This window comes from Serinus canaria, chromosome 6 (genome assembly GCF_022539315.1).
Source record: "Serinus canaria isolate serCan28SL12 chromosome 6, serCan2020, whole genome shotgun sequence".
Lineage (NCBI taxonomy): Eukaryota > Metazoa > Chordata > Aves > Passeriformes > Fringillidae > Serinus > Serinus canaria.
In genome coordinates this window covers 5,773,809-5,785,799 of record NC_066320.1, presented here as the reverse complement: position 1 = coordinate 5,785,799, position 11,991 = coordinate 5,773,809, and the positions used below count along the sequence as shown (strand labels likewise).

General features: G+C 41.5%; 1 long non-coding RNA gene across 1 annotated transcript in view; it reads right to left on the bottom strand.

Annotated features, from left to right (window-relative positions):
- Window positions 1-4,518: 4,518 nt before the first annotated feature.
- Window positions 4,519-11,991, bottom strand: part of LOC108961649 (uncharacterized) — a 39,601-nt gene continuing 32,128 nt past the window's right edge. The window contains exon 6 of the long non-coding RNA XR_003946308.2: window positions 4,519-5,687. This is a non-coding gene — a long non-coding RNA (uncharacterized LOC108961649). The remainder of the gene's footprint in view (window positions 5,688-11,991) is intronic.

The window sequence follows — 11,991 nt, the reverse complement described above, 5'->3', positions numbered from 1 at the left end:
TGGAGTGCTCTCTACTTACACAGAGTGTGCAATAAAAACATGCTTGTATAGCAAGGTAGAGTCAACCAAAATCATCAGCAGAAAACCTATGGAAAATTATATTTTTTCCAAATGCTTTCAGTATTTATACAAGTTCAGAAATTAACATTAACAAGTTCAGAAATTAACATTGGTGAAGGATTATCTCAAGAAGCACTTTGGCATTTGTGTTGTGTTTGTGTAGGGCATTGATGAAATGCAGTTGCTCACAGACCTTCTGAAACCTACCATAGTGTAAATGTCTGCTTCACTCATTTTCCATGTAGAGGAAACTAAATCAAAAACTTATCACTCTATGAAGCAAGGAATATGATAATCAAGAGGAGGAAACTCATCATAGTTGAGAATCTAAGACATCATCTTTTCCAAGACATCTTTAATCCTGACCAGTCACAGGAGGACAGAGAAATATATATAGTCTAAATTGTCAAACAATCTATGCACCAAATAAAAAAGTCAACCTCTTTTTCCCCTCATTTATTTCTCCTCAAGCCTCTTCTGTAATCTTTTTCTTTCCACACACCCCAACAATGTGAAAAACATGGGTTTTCCCATGTTACTGGATTGGGTTTTGTAATGGCTGCTAGTGTGAAAATCCTTCATAATATTCTAACACAAACAAATACTTTTAGCCAGTCCCTTTTGGAACATATACTTATTTTCATCATCTAAATTTAAATAGTAATGCAAATAAACTACTAATTATTAATTCATTAATTAATAATTTAAATAAAAGATGTAAAAAAGTATTTCCTAGTAAGATGTTTAAGAGCTGATAGGAACATGCAATTCATGTATCATGGTAATTTTTAATACATTTTATATGTGGTCACTTCAGACACACTAGAAACAGAGGAATTATCCAATACATAACTTTATATTTACAAATATATTCCAGAGACGCTATCTGAAGTTGATGCTAAGAATAAAAGTTATCAGTTAAAGAAAGGCAGCAGATTCTAATCCTTGTGGTGGAAAAGCTATTTTAAAATGTGAACTTAACCACATCCTCTTTAGTATGTACTTATCAACATTCAATACACTGTCCCTGAATCTGTACAAAGTCTGAGACAACAGTTCAGAAAAGCTTATAAATATACATTTCATATTTTAAAAAAGGCTCCCTCTGAAAACTAGCTATAATAATTAGACATTATTACTCAAAGACTATGTCCATGTTTGGGCCATGATGACAGCCCAGGGACACCCACAGCCCTCCTGCCATCACCTCAGCCAGAGACACCCATGGCCCTCTCGCCATCACCTCAGCCCACAGACAGACACCCACAGCCCTCCCGCCATCACCTCAGCCCACAGACACCCGGGGACACCCATGGCCCTCCTGCCATCACATCAGCCCACAGACACCCTCAGCCCTCCCGCCATTGCCTCAGCCCACAGATGCCCACGGCCCTCCAGCCATCACCTCAGCCCACAGACGCCCAGGGCCCTCCGGCCATCACCTCAGCCCAGAGTCACCCACAGCCCTCCAGCCATCGCCTCAGCCCACAGACACCCACAGCCCACCTGGTGTCACTTCAGCCCAGAGAGGCCCACGGCCCTCCAGCCATCGCCTCAGGACAGGAATGGCCTCCCCACAGCCCTCTATACCAGTGGCTTCACCTGCTGGGGTGACCCAGGCTGTCCCGTGAGAGAGCGGGAAAGGGGAGCCCTATGGCTGTGGGGCAAGAGGCCCAGTGCCTGCCCTTGCCCAGGCCACTGGAACCTGTGAAGTCAAAGAATTCCTACCAACGTAGAAATTATCTTCTCTGTGAGTGCCTGACTGAACAAAACATTCCATGAGGTTACTGGAGCAGAGCAACTCTGCCCAGGTACACAAGCAATCCTGCGAGAAATACCTCAACTCCAACTGGACACTAACAATGATTTAAAAAAAAAAAAAAAAAATTATAAAAATGGTAACTGAAAAAGCAGGGAAAGCTGCTCTCGAGCTGGTGGGCTCCTCCTGGCTGCATAAGTAATTAGGAGACCTCAGGAAAAAAACAATTCTACCTAAGATGAACAGCTGCCCTTACACTGTGGTGTGGTGTTTTTGCTGGTAGAGCCTGTGTGGTGCTGCAGGAAACAGTGACAAGAAAGGGGAACTGAAAGCCTTGGAGGAGCACGGAGAAGCCACCCGCTCCACAGCTGCTCCCTGAGGCCAAAATTACTCACTTAGGGCAACTGGTGGTGGACAGGGGGCGTGTGGGCAGGGACATGTAAAGACCCTGGATTGAGCAGGGAACCAGGGCACCTCCCCCTGTCCATGGGATGCCTGAGTCCATGCCTACATCCAACCCTCCCTGCTGGCACTGAGTCATCCCTCAGAGCATCATCCCTTCAGGCTATCAGAACCCAAGGCAATGGCCAGTTTTTCTTACTGACATTCCCATCCCTAAATACATTTTCACCATGGAGACCGTCTCTCTCATTCATCTCTCATCCGAGGAGACACAACTTTGTGGGACTCCAACTCCTGCTTGTTAGCTCAAGCCAAAAGAAATAACTATCAACTAAGAATAAATACTAATTAACCTGAATCTTTCATCATATCGTGATCTGAACCAGATGCTATCTCTAACTTTAGGCTGCTTTGAGATGCAACCTCTATCTGCAGCAGGCAAAAATAAGATTCCTTCTTTTGATAAAGTTAATTGTGGGCCTCAACAAGACACATTTCTTGGCAATACTGTGCTCTTATCTTTAAATGCTGTGAACTCACAAGGGTTTGAAAGGTCTTACATTTTGAGTGCCTCCCATATGAGTTTTATGTTTGAGAATTCAATCCAGGAAGCTTCCTATGTCATGCTGGAAAAAGAGGTGCAGTGAAGACAGCTTTAACACTGCACACAAGCACTGAATAGAAGCTGTCTCAGAACACTCAGCCAAAGGCTGCACAAGAGCTGAGATTTAGCCCCCCAGTGCAGGGGACAGTGGGGTGAAAGCCACAGGATATCTTTTGTTGAGCTGGTGGAAATCAATAATGCTTTATATTGGTTTTAGCATCACAGAAAGAATAATAGAGCAGGGTGAAAACCAAAGATTTATCTGCCAAAGTGTATCAACATTTTCAAAGCTTCTTTGTTTTGATTTTTTTCATTTGTTGGAAGTAGCTCCAATGTTTTCTAAACTACTGAAAACCACTGTTAAAAAATTCTGCAACAAAACTGTGTTTTTCATTATGACTCTTGGTACTTATGCAGACAACATACATAGAGAGAGGAAACGATACAAACCAGACTTACTGTAAAAGCCAAGACCTTTCATAAATGCAGCTGTGTTCCCTTGCAGAAAAATAGGTTATTTGGGGAAAAATATTTTTGGACTTCAAGAAACAGTGAGAGGGATACCAAATAACTCTTGGCAAGAGCTGTGCAAAGCTGAACGCTGCCCAATTCCACCTCTCAGGCACCTTCTGTGCAACAGTCTATACTGGTAACCAGGATTAGCAATTTAATCTTCTCACCACTTCAATGTGGACATCTGAGTTTCAACAAGCCTGCAGATGAAGTAATAAAATCAAGCCTCTACCATTTTGAAGTTGCACAAACAGTGTTTAAGTGGTTTAATAGTGGGGTTTGTTTGTACAGCATGAATGTCATTGCATATAGCAGCTCAGCAAATCCAAAGACGTGTCCAGCAGTGCCATCTTCCCAGGTGCTGGCACACCTTCCCATCCACAGACTCTCTGCTGCAGATCACCAAGGGCCTCCTGGTCTGTAAGACATTCATCTCACTTGTGAGGCCAGAATTACCCAACTCCTCGTTACATGGCACAAGGAACTTCTTCTGTGTCCTCTGAAATAGACCTTGCTTTCCTAGAAGAAAGCCCTCAAATTTGCGCTAAAGGAACAAATGGCAGCTCCATCGTCCAGGAGAGCTGAAATAGCCAAAGCCACTGAGAATGAAGTACTGTTCTACCCTCTTCATGAGTCCAATCACCCCCTACCTCCTCTCTGTGTCTTGCAAGTGGCTGTTTCCTATGGGAGTAAGGAACAAGTGAGCAGTGAGAATCACTGGAGATAACCAGAAGTTACCTGATTCTCACCAAAACTGATGGGAATTACATAAATAATGTTTTTTTGGGAACTCTGTCAAATTTAATGCCAAAATTGCTCTTAAGTCTTCTATTTAGGGTACTGGCTGACTGTAAATCTCTAAAGGTACGTAGTCAAGTGGAAACACCAGCCAGAGTTTCAGCCACTTGAACAGTCCTAGGTGCTCAGGTGTATTTTAGGTACTGAAAACACCCTTTAAAACTTAAGTCAAGATTCCTTTCCCTGAACTGAGGGTTCATAATCTTTGATGAGTCCCATAACCAAATCTGCCATCATAACAAATGCACAAGCATCTCCTTTCCTGGATGTGGGTGGTTTTGATGCCTGCACTGGTTATAAGCAGCAATGTACTAAGGGAGTACAAAACCATGAAATTTAGGAAGATGAGTAATGTATGAAGGGTGGAGGCAGTGAGAGATGATCCTCATATTATGTGCTTTTATTTAATAATGTATAAATAAGCATCAGCTTTCCCCAAACTGCCCCTTAGCCTAGCAATTACATGTTGGCTGATTTCTGGTTAGTGCTGTTCTTTTATAATAACAAACTGTTCCCAAAGCCTCACATACAGAGAATTAGACAATCAAAGTACTGTGTGAGATTTTCCACTTAATTCATTCAGTTAGTTGCAATTAAAACAATACAATTCAAGGCCTTGTGTGTTTCTCTGAAAAAATACAAAACTTTACTTGTTACTATTAATATATACAACCTACAAGAACGTGTTAACAAAGCCCCTTTGTTTTCACTGTTGTAGTAGAGTAATTTTCTTATCTTTTTCTGCAGATGCCCTGGCAGTCATCAATATTTCTTTCAGTTGCTGTTCTTCAAAAGACACACACTTTTCATTCAACTGCACAGAAAAAAAAATAAAAGGAATCCAGTGGGACAAATTCCCTTGGTGAGAAGATCCACTGTAGCTGCCTGGGAAAGAATCTAGGTGAAGGTGCAGGGTTTGCACTAAGGAGATGATCAAACCTATTTAGAAGGGAAGAGACACCATTTTACCAGGCAGCAATTAAATTTCTGTTTGATTTTACCTAGATATTTTACCTAAATATTTCATATTTCTGGAAAAGCAGTGTTTCATGGCTACCGATCTCTGTTCGCCCCCTTCGTATAAATGACATACCAAGTTTTAGCATGACTATGGAACATTTCCTTTTTTTTTTTTTTTTTTTTGTTTTATGGATCTTCACTAATGAAACCTAATGACAATCTAATTAACATTATACCAGATTTGTGGGTGCAAAAGAGAACAGAAGTTGCACCTGGCTCCACAAGAAAGTGATAAACCATTCTATTAGAGCTGCTGTGACTGTCTCCCATACCACCAAGCCCCTCCAAAACTGGGCATTATTTCCATTAGTCATGAACACAGAGTGTGCAGTGCTCAGAACAACAACAGCTCTGCCTTCTGAGGATGCACTGTGTCTGTCCAAGTCTCACGATGTTTCCAGAGCTTCTGTGAACAAGGTATACCTCCACACTATTCTGGGTAGAAGGCTATCCTCCTGATGTGCTGGTCTTGGCTATGTTAATTCAGTATTTCAGCAGTGGTTCTTGACAGAGGCTTGATTCAGCCTACTCCTGCAACAGAATAACAAAGCACTGATTTGGATCTTGTACTCTTAATTATTATTCCACCAACATAAATGAGCATTTCACTTAAGCTCAGTTCCTCAAGAAAGAACTATTGTCTGCTTTGATAAGATGGTATGAAATTTATCCAAACATTTATTGAACTATGTGAAATCTTATTGGAAGAATATGTTCTGAGATTTTGTGAATAGGATAAAGTAACCTCAGGATAAAGTAAACCCAAAATATCTGTCAGAGCAGAGACTCCCAAAGTCTGGTCCAAAGGGAACTCACAGCTCATCTAGTGCTCCCTTTTATCCTTTTCTTTCAATACACAGCAGCATTAAAAGGCCAGGACAAAATAAAGAACCAAAATCAGTATTTCTTTTCCAGAAAGGCAGACCTCTACCACTCCCAGTTCCAAGAAACACTGTCCAGTATTTTCCTTCCTTCCTTCCAGTTACTGTCATTCTACAAAGATGTTACACAGTGATGAATGATAAGGAAGGCAATTCACCAAACAAGGTACCTATTTAAAAGTTATTTTTATTAAAAGAAATGCTAATATCATACTCATGGCAGATGACTTTATGCTTGAAGAATCCTGCAATTTGCATATAATCTGGGTGAAAGAAATTTAGTTGAAAGACCATATCTCCTACTATTAATGAATGTTCTCAGAAAGTCTAACAAAAGAAAAAAAACCCCAACCACCTCTGCTTGGCACGTTTTTTCCAAAAGTGCTTTCTTAGCTTAGGCTGCTTTCATGGAGATAACACTGGCAGGGAGTAACTGTACTTGTTCTAATAAACATATTTTTGATGTGGCATTTCAGGGTAATTGGATTACTAAAAAAAATTTATAAAGCTAAAATATATATATATGTATTATATAAAATGCATATCAAGGATCATGTTATTACAATCAACTGAATAAAGTAATGCACTGTCCATGAAATCAAGGAGATATTTCATATCACTTTAATATGCTGACATTATCAACTGACCTATAAATACCAATAACATTTTCATTATCATCTATATTTAAGCTTCTTTAAGCTCTCAAGTACCCTTATGTCCAATACCCAAAACCACGCAATTCAATTCCAGCAAGTAACTCCAAAAATCACATCAAGGAAATTCTTTATTGGTTTCTCTCAATGACTTCCAGATTAAATCTGCTCTTCTATAATCACAGAAAAGGCTTCCTGTATCTCATCTAAAAACACATGGTTGAAGTTAGGTATTTTCAGTGCTGCAACAAAGGACCACGCAACTACAAAATAGTTAATAACTCTCCTGATGATTCACATACTGAAATCAGTGCTGACTCTTAGTATCAGAAGAATGAAACTATATTTAAGAACTAAAATAAGATTGTGGAGCACACAAAAGGAATAGGTTTGGATCTCAAAGTATCTACCTTTTACCTACTCACCTTTCAGACACTTGGGCTTCATTAAACTCTCAAGTATCCCTGCAAGAACGTGCACTACCAGTTCAGTGAGTGCATAAATGCCAGAATGTCAAGGTAGGGAAGAGGCAGACGTAAATCTGCTCACAGTAGTGTTCCAGATTGGTGCTAAAATAAGAGTTATGAGCTACATTCATTTCAAGTAAATATAAGATTATCTATACTCAGTTCAGGCCTTCTTTAGTCATCATCTGCTTGGGAAGAGATTATAGCTTTATAGAACAGCATTCATTTTTCTCAGTGACAGAAAGCAAAAGTGAACAAACTCTTGCCCTTCTCCAGTTCAGGTCAAGGAGAGATCCATGCACAAAGCCCTGAGGGTGACATCTACGCAGCACAACATGGCTGCACTTACCCATTCTGTAAGCTGCCAGATCAAAAGCAATTGGCTCAAACCTCTGGAAAAAGAAAGGTTTCACATCAAAATATTCTTCCAAATAGAAGTTGAGTACACAAACCTACCACCTCTCCTTGTAACAAAAGCTTTCATTCATAATGTTTGCTAGAAGATCTTTACTACACCAGACAGCAAGAGAAACTTATAGCGCCCTTTCAGGCCTCTTCATCTTGAATAGTTTCAGTTATGAATGGACAAGTGTACTTCACACTGCTAGATCAGGGAAACAAAGAAGAGCAAAACAAATCCTGGAGTCCTCCAGAAACTCAGAATTTCCACCTAGCTTTCTATTCAAGAACTTCTACCCTTGATTATTCATACTAAACTGTAGCATTACAGTCCCCGGGTGGGCAAGGATAGGTTGGATTCAAATCTACACAGGGACCCCCAGCCAATGTCATTCAGCCCTAAATGCAGATGTATCATTGGCCAGAGATCTTAATGGTGCTGAGACCTCAACCAATCACATGTGTAGGCTAGGGAAATTTGAGCTCCTACAAAAGGAGCTGTGGGAATAAACTCAAGGCTGTTTCTCACAAGGACCAAGGAGAGTGTGTGTCTCTGTCTCTGACCCACACCCCCCCCCCCCAACATTACACTAAGCAAATCCATGGATGCACTGAATAGGAACAACTCAGCAGCAGCTAATAAAATTAAACTGAGCTAGCCATCATTGCTATATTGAACAAAACAGATTCCTCCCTCTACCAGTAATGACTAGAGCAGACAGAAGTGCAAGAGCTGTGTGATGACAGACTTTCATCAGGGAAGGCAAACGGGCAGGCCTTGGCAGCTGTGTAAATTCTGTGGTTTGGTCCTGAAGGTTGTGGCTTTAGCCCCAGGTCCCAATTCCTTACCACAAACCACTAGAGATCTCTCTGAGTAAATGCAGGACCAGCTCCTTCTCAGTGAGGCACCATTAGATTTAAATATCATCCATGCAAAAGGCCTGCAGGTGAAGCATCCTGCCATAGGCATGGCTACTTAGCACAGCTGTGAGCATGACACAGCTGAGACCCTTTCAGCTTGACAACAGAAGACAATGTTCTGAGCACCTTCCATCCCTGCAGGCTGCCTCCCTTCTTGGACAGCCCCTCAGGAATACAACTCAGCTGCTTTCTCTGAATCAGACACAGAGGACCACAGATAAATTAACGCTGCCGGTATCCCAGGAACATCCTGGGGACATTAATCCCAACCCTTGGCCATCCTCCACTAGGCACTTTCCATGCATTTGGCAAAAGGCAGGCTCTGTATGTCAGGGCTCCTCCAAGAAAGGGCTGTCCACCTGCACAGCAGCAGCTTTTGAACCACTCCAGAGTCTAAGCTGCTATTCCCAATATCCAAACGTAGCTAGCTCAGCCTGGCAGTCTTTCTGAACTCTGGCAATGAGGCAAACCTGCATGAGCACCAGTGGTCACAGCCATCCAGGCACTCCTGACACAGGATACAGATGAAAGTCATGCATGGGGCAGCCCTTGCTTTGCATTTTGGTGCAGATGTACACAGAGAAAGGAGTGAGGGCAGAGCTGAGACAGTGGGAAGCTCAGAGAGAAGGAGGGTATCTTACTTAAAGTCACTCTAAAGCACATTACAAATCTGTTAAATCATTGTGGCTTACCCTATATTTCAGAGTAAATTAGTAACTTTTCAGAAGGAGTGAAGAAACTACCACTCCACTTTTAAATAATAAAAATGCTAAAAAACCTACACTTAACAGCTCTAAAACTGCAGCAAGTCACCCACCAACACCCACTCCTCTTGTCAGCAGGCTTTTTTCAGCTTTGCCTATTATTTGTGTCAAGTCAGAAATGTCTAATATATGCTGTGCTTATCTGCCCAACTTTCAGGAGCCCCAAATGTTACAATATGTACCTGTGCCACTGACCTTTTTCCCCACAGCATTTTGATCTAAATAAGTAAAACCCACAGAGTTTCCAAAATCATTTGGATTCACTGCTCTGAGTGCATAGCTGTAAAAAATCTGCTTTAAGATTAACATCCAATTTTATTCATGCCTGAGGCTTCACCACAGCATCTATTTTTGTAAGATTAACAGCAAGATCCCAGTTCTCCAGAAATGTAAAGAGTAACAGACAATTGTAAAAGGAAGATGATGTTTCCTAACCTGCCCTGCTCACATCCAAGAAGGTACAATTTCCTAGCCCTTTCCATATTGGGTGTAATTTCTATTTACATTTTTGGACCCACAACATACACTATGTGTATTAGTCCTTCTACCTCCCATTATCTGGAATGCAAACTGTGGGTGCCAAAAAATACTAACATAAATTTCACATGTGCAAAGCATCCCCTGAAAGACAGCTTTTATGCTGGAGGAGTTCAGAAACAGCCATCTTCCAGTACCTTGCACAAGAGCAGTTTGAATCATCTCTAACTTGAAATTAAAAGTGTAGAAAATGAGCACTTGATTTTTTGGCTAATCCATTTGAAATAAGTATACATAAAAGCATTTCTTTTTGGACATAGCAACCTGAGGATAAATTGAAGGTCATTTTTAACATAAATATCAAAGGAGATGTTGCTTTAAATAGTGCCTTTGGTGTCTGTCAATTATAGCTATTGCATTGCTGTCAACTTGCATTTCTGCCTTAGTTCCAGCATTGCTCCATCCTACACAGATCTGTACAAATCAATTGTCTCTTGCTAACATGCACTAACCACTGGAAAGTGAAATTAATAAAGTGTGAGAAAGTCTGATTCATAAAGCTGACACTCCTGTGCCCAACAACTCTTCACATGGGCAGGCAAAGTGGTAAAAGATTATCAAATTGCAACTGTCACTCCTGACAAAATGCATCTCAATGCTGGAAGGAATTTTAGGTTTTAAGCTAAACCACCACCTCAAAGGGTTCTTCAGAGCCTGTCAATATCTGTACTTTGGATGGAAAGCTACCACTGAGCGCAGTGTGCCCAACATACAGAACCTGCCACAAAATGAAGTTCTTCATAAGAAAGCTCATCTCAGTCTTGGTTGGTAACAATAACAAGGAGACAAGATGAGACCATCAGTCTCAATTGTGAAGACAATGTTTTCCTCCCATATTATTCTGTCTGTCATGTTCCCTTCAGGTTCCAAAGGAATCCCTGTCTCATATATCATTATTTCCCACAAAGCTTGAAAGCCCTCAGGGGGGGTTTGGTTTCTTCCTGCCCACTGTACCAGCCTTGAAGTCTGAGTACCTTCAGAACAGTGACAGAGGCCTCTGCCAGCAATAAAGGGAACATCTGCATACCAATTAAACTGCTGAGCGCTGAAGAGTGAAAAAAAAAAAAGAAAAAAAAAAAGAGGGGGAAAAGCCTTGAAAGTAAATCTGAGCCAAGTTCTAATTAATGCCCTAGGCCCCGATTCACCACAGCACTTAGGCACGTAGTTAACTTTAAGCATGTATTTAGTTCCATTGAAGTAAAAAGACAGCATCGAAGAGGCAAACTACATTAGCAAATTTAATACTCTTTGGGCTAATTAATCAGCCATAAAAATTTACTATGAGATCTGTATTCCTTATTTCCCTCACTGTGACATTTCCAGATAAAAAAACTTGGATGTGGCTGGAATAAGCAGGAAAAGCACTACTCGTTTGGCACTACTGTCATGGGGTGCTTGGTCCTACAGCTGTGAAGGCTAGTCCCTAAGAACAGCTGTAGGAGCAAAGCTCTCTCCACATCACAGCCTACAGTCTGTATCTTCTACATGGTTGCAGCTCACAGACACAAAAAGCACAGCCCTTGTCCTGAGAACCAGTAATTGAAAAAAACTAAAAGAACTGGCAAGAGATGAGCAAAGCCACCAGGCTCACATCAGAGACATCTTTCCTTTTCTCTGTAAAGAGGCATTTGCTCAGTGCAGCACATCAGTGGCAGTTGTGATTGGAGATGGCAGGGAAGGGCAGCAGACAGGGCTGGCTAAGCAAGGGAGGCTGAGAGCAGATGCAGGTTTGGAGACAGAGCTGGTGAGGTTCCCAAGGAGGCACTGTCAGGCAGAGCTGGGGTGAGGGGAAGAGTGCTGGTGTCTAAAGGCTAAACAGACTGGAGTCTGGACCAGCCCCAGTGTGGGTAAGGGCTAAAATCTCATCTGTTTCAGTGCAGCAGAACAAAGCCCTGTAAAAAAGAAGCCCAGAGTGCAATCTTCACTTAGCTGATTTGCCCCAGATCCAAACCCTTTTCTCCACTTGGTAAGCCCAGCATGGAGAATAGCTGCCAACATTGCGCCAACAACATGCAGGCTAGATGTGGCCTAAACACTATCTCCAGGGGCCAAATGTGACCAACACTGGAGTCCTGTTGACTTCAGAAAATCATGTGTGACAACCAACCATTCTGTAAATCAGAATGCAAGGAGACAAGCTGGTTAATAAGTGTGCTCTTGCTAGGGATTTCTGCAAAAATGAAGCTCCAGAAGGTTTGCTGAATATCATCAGT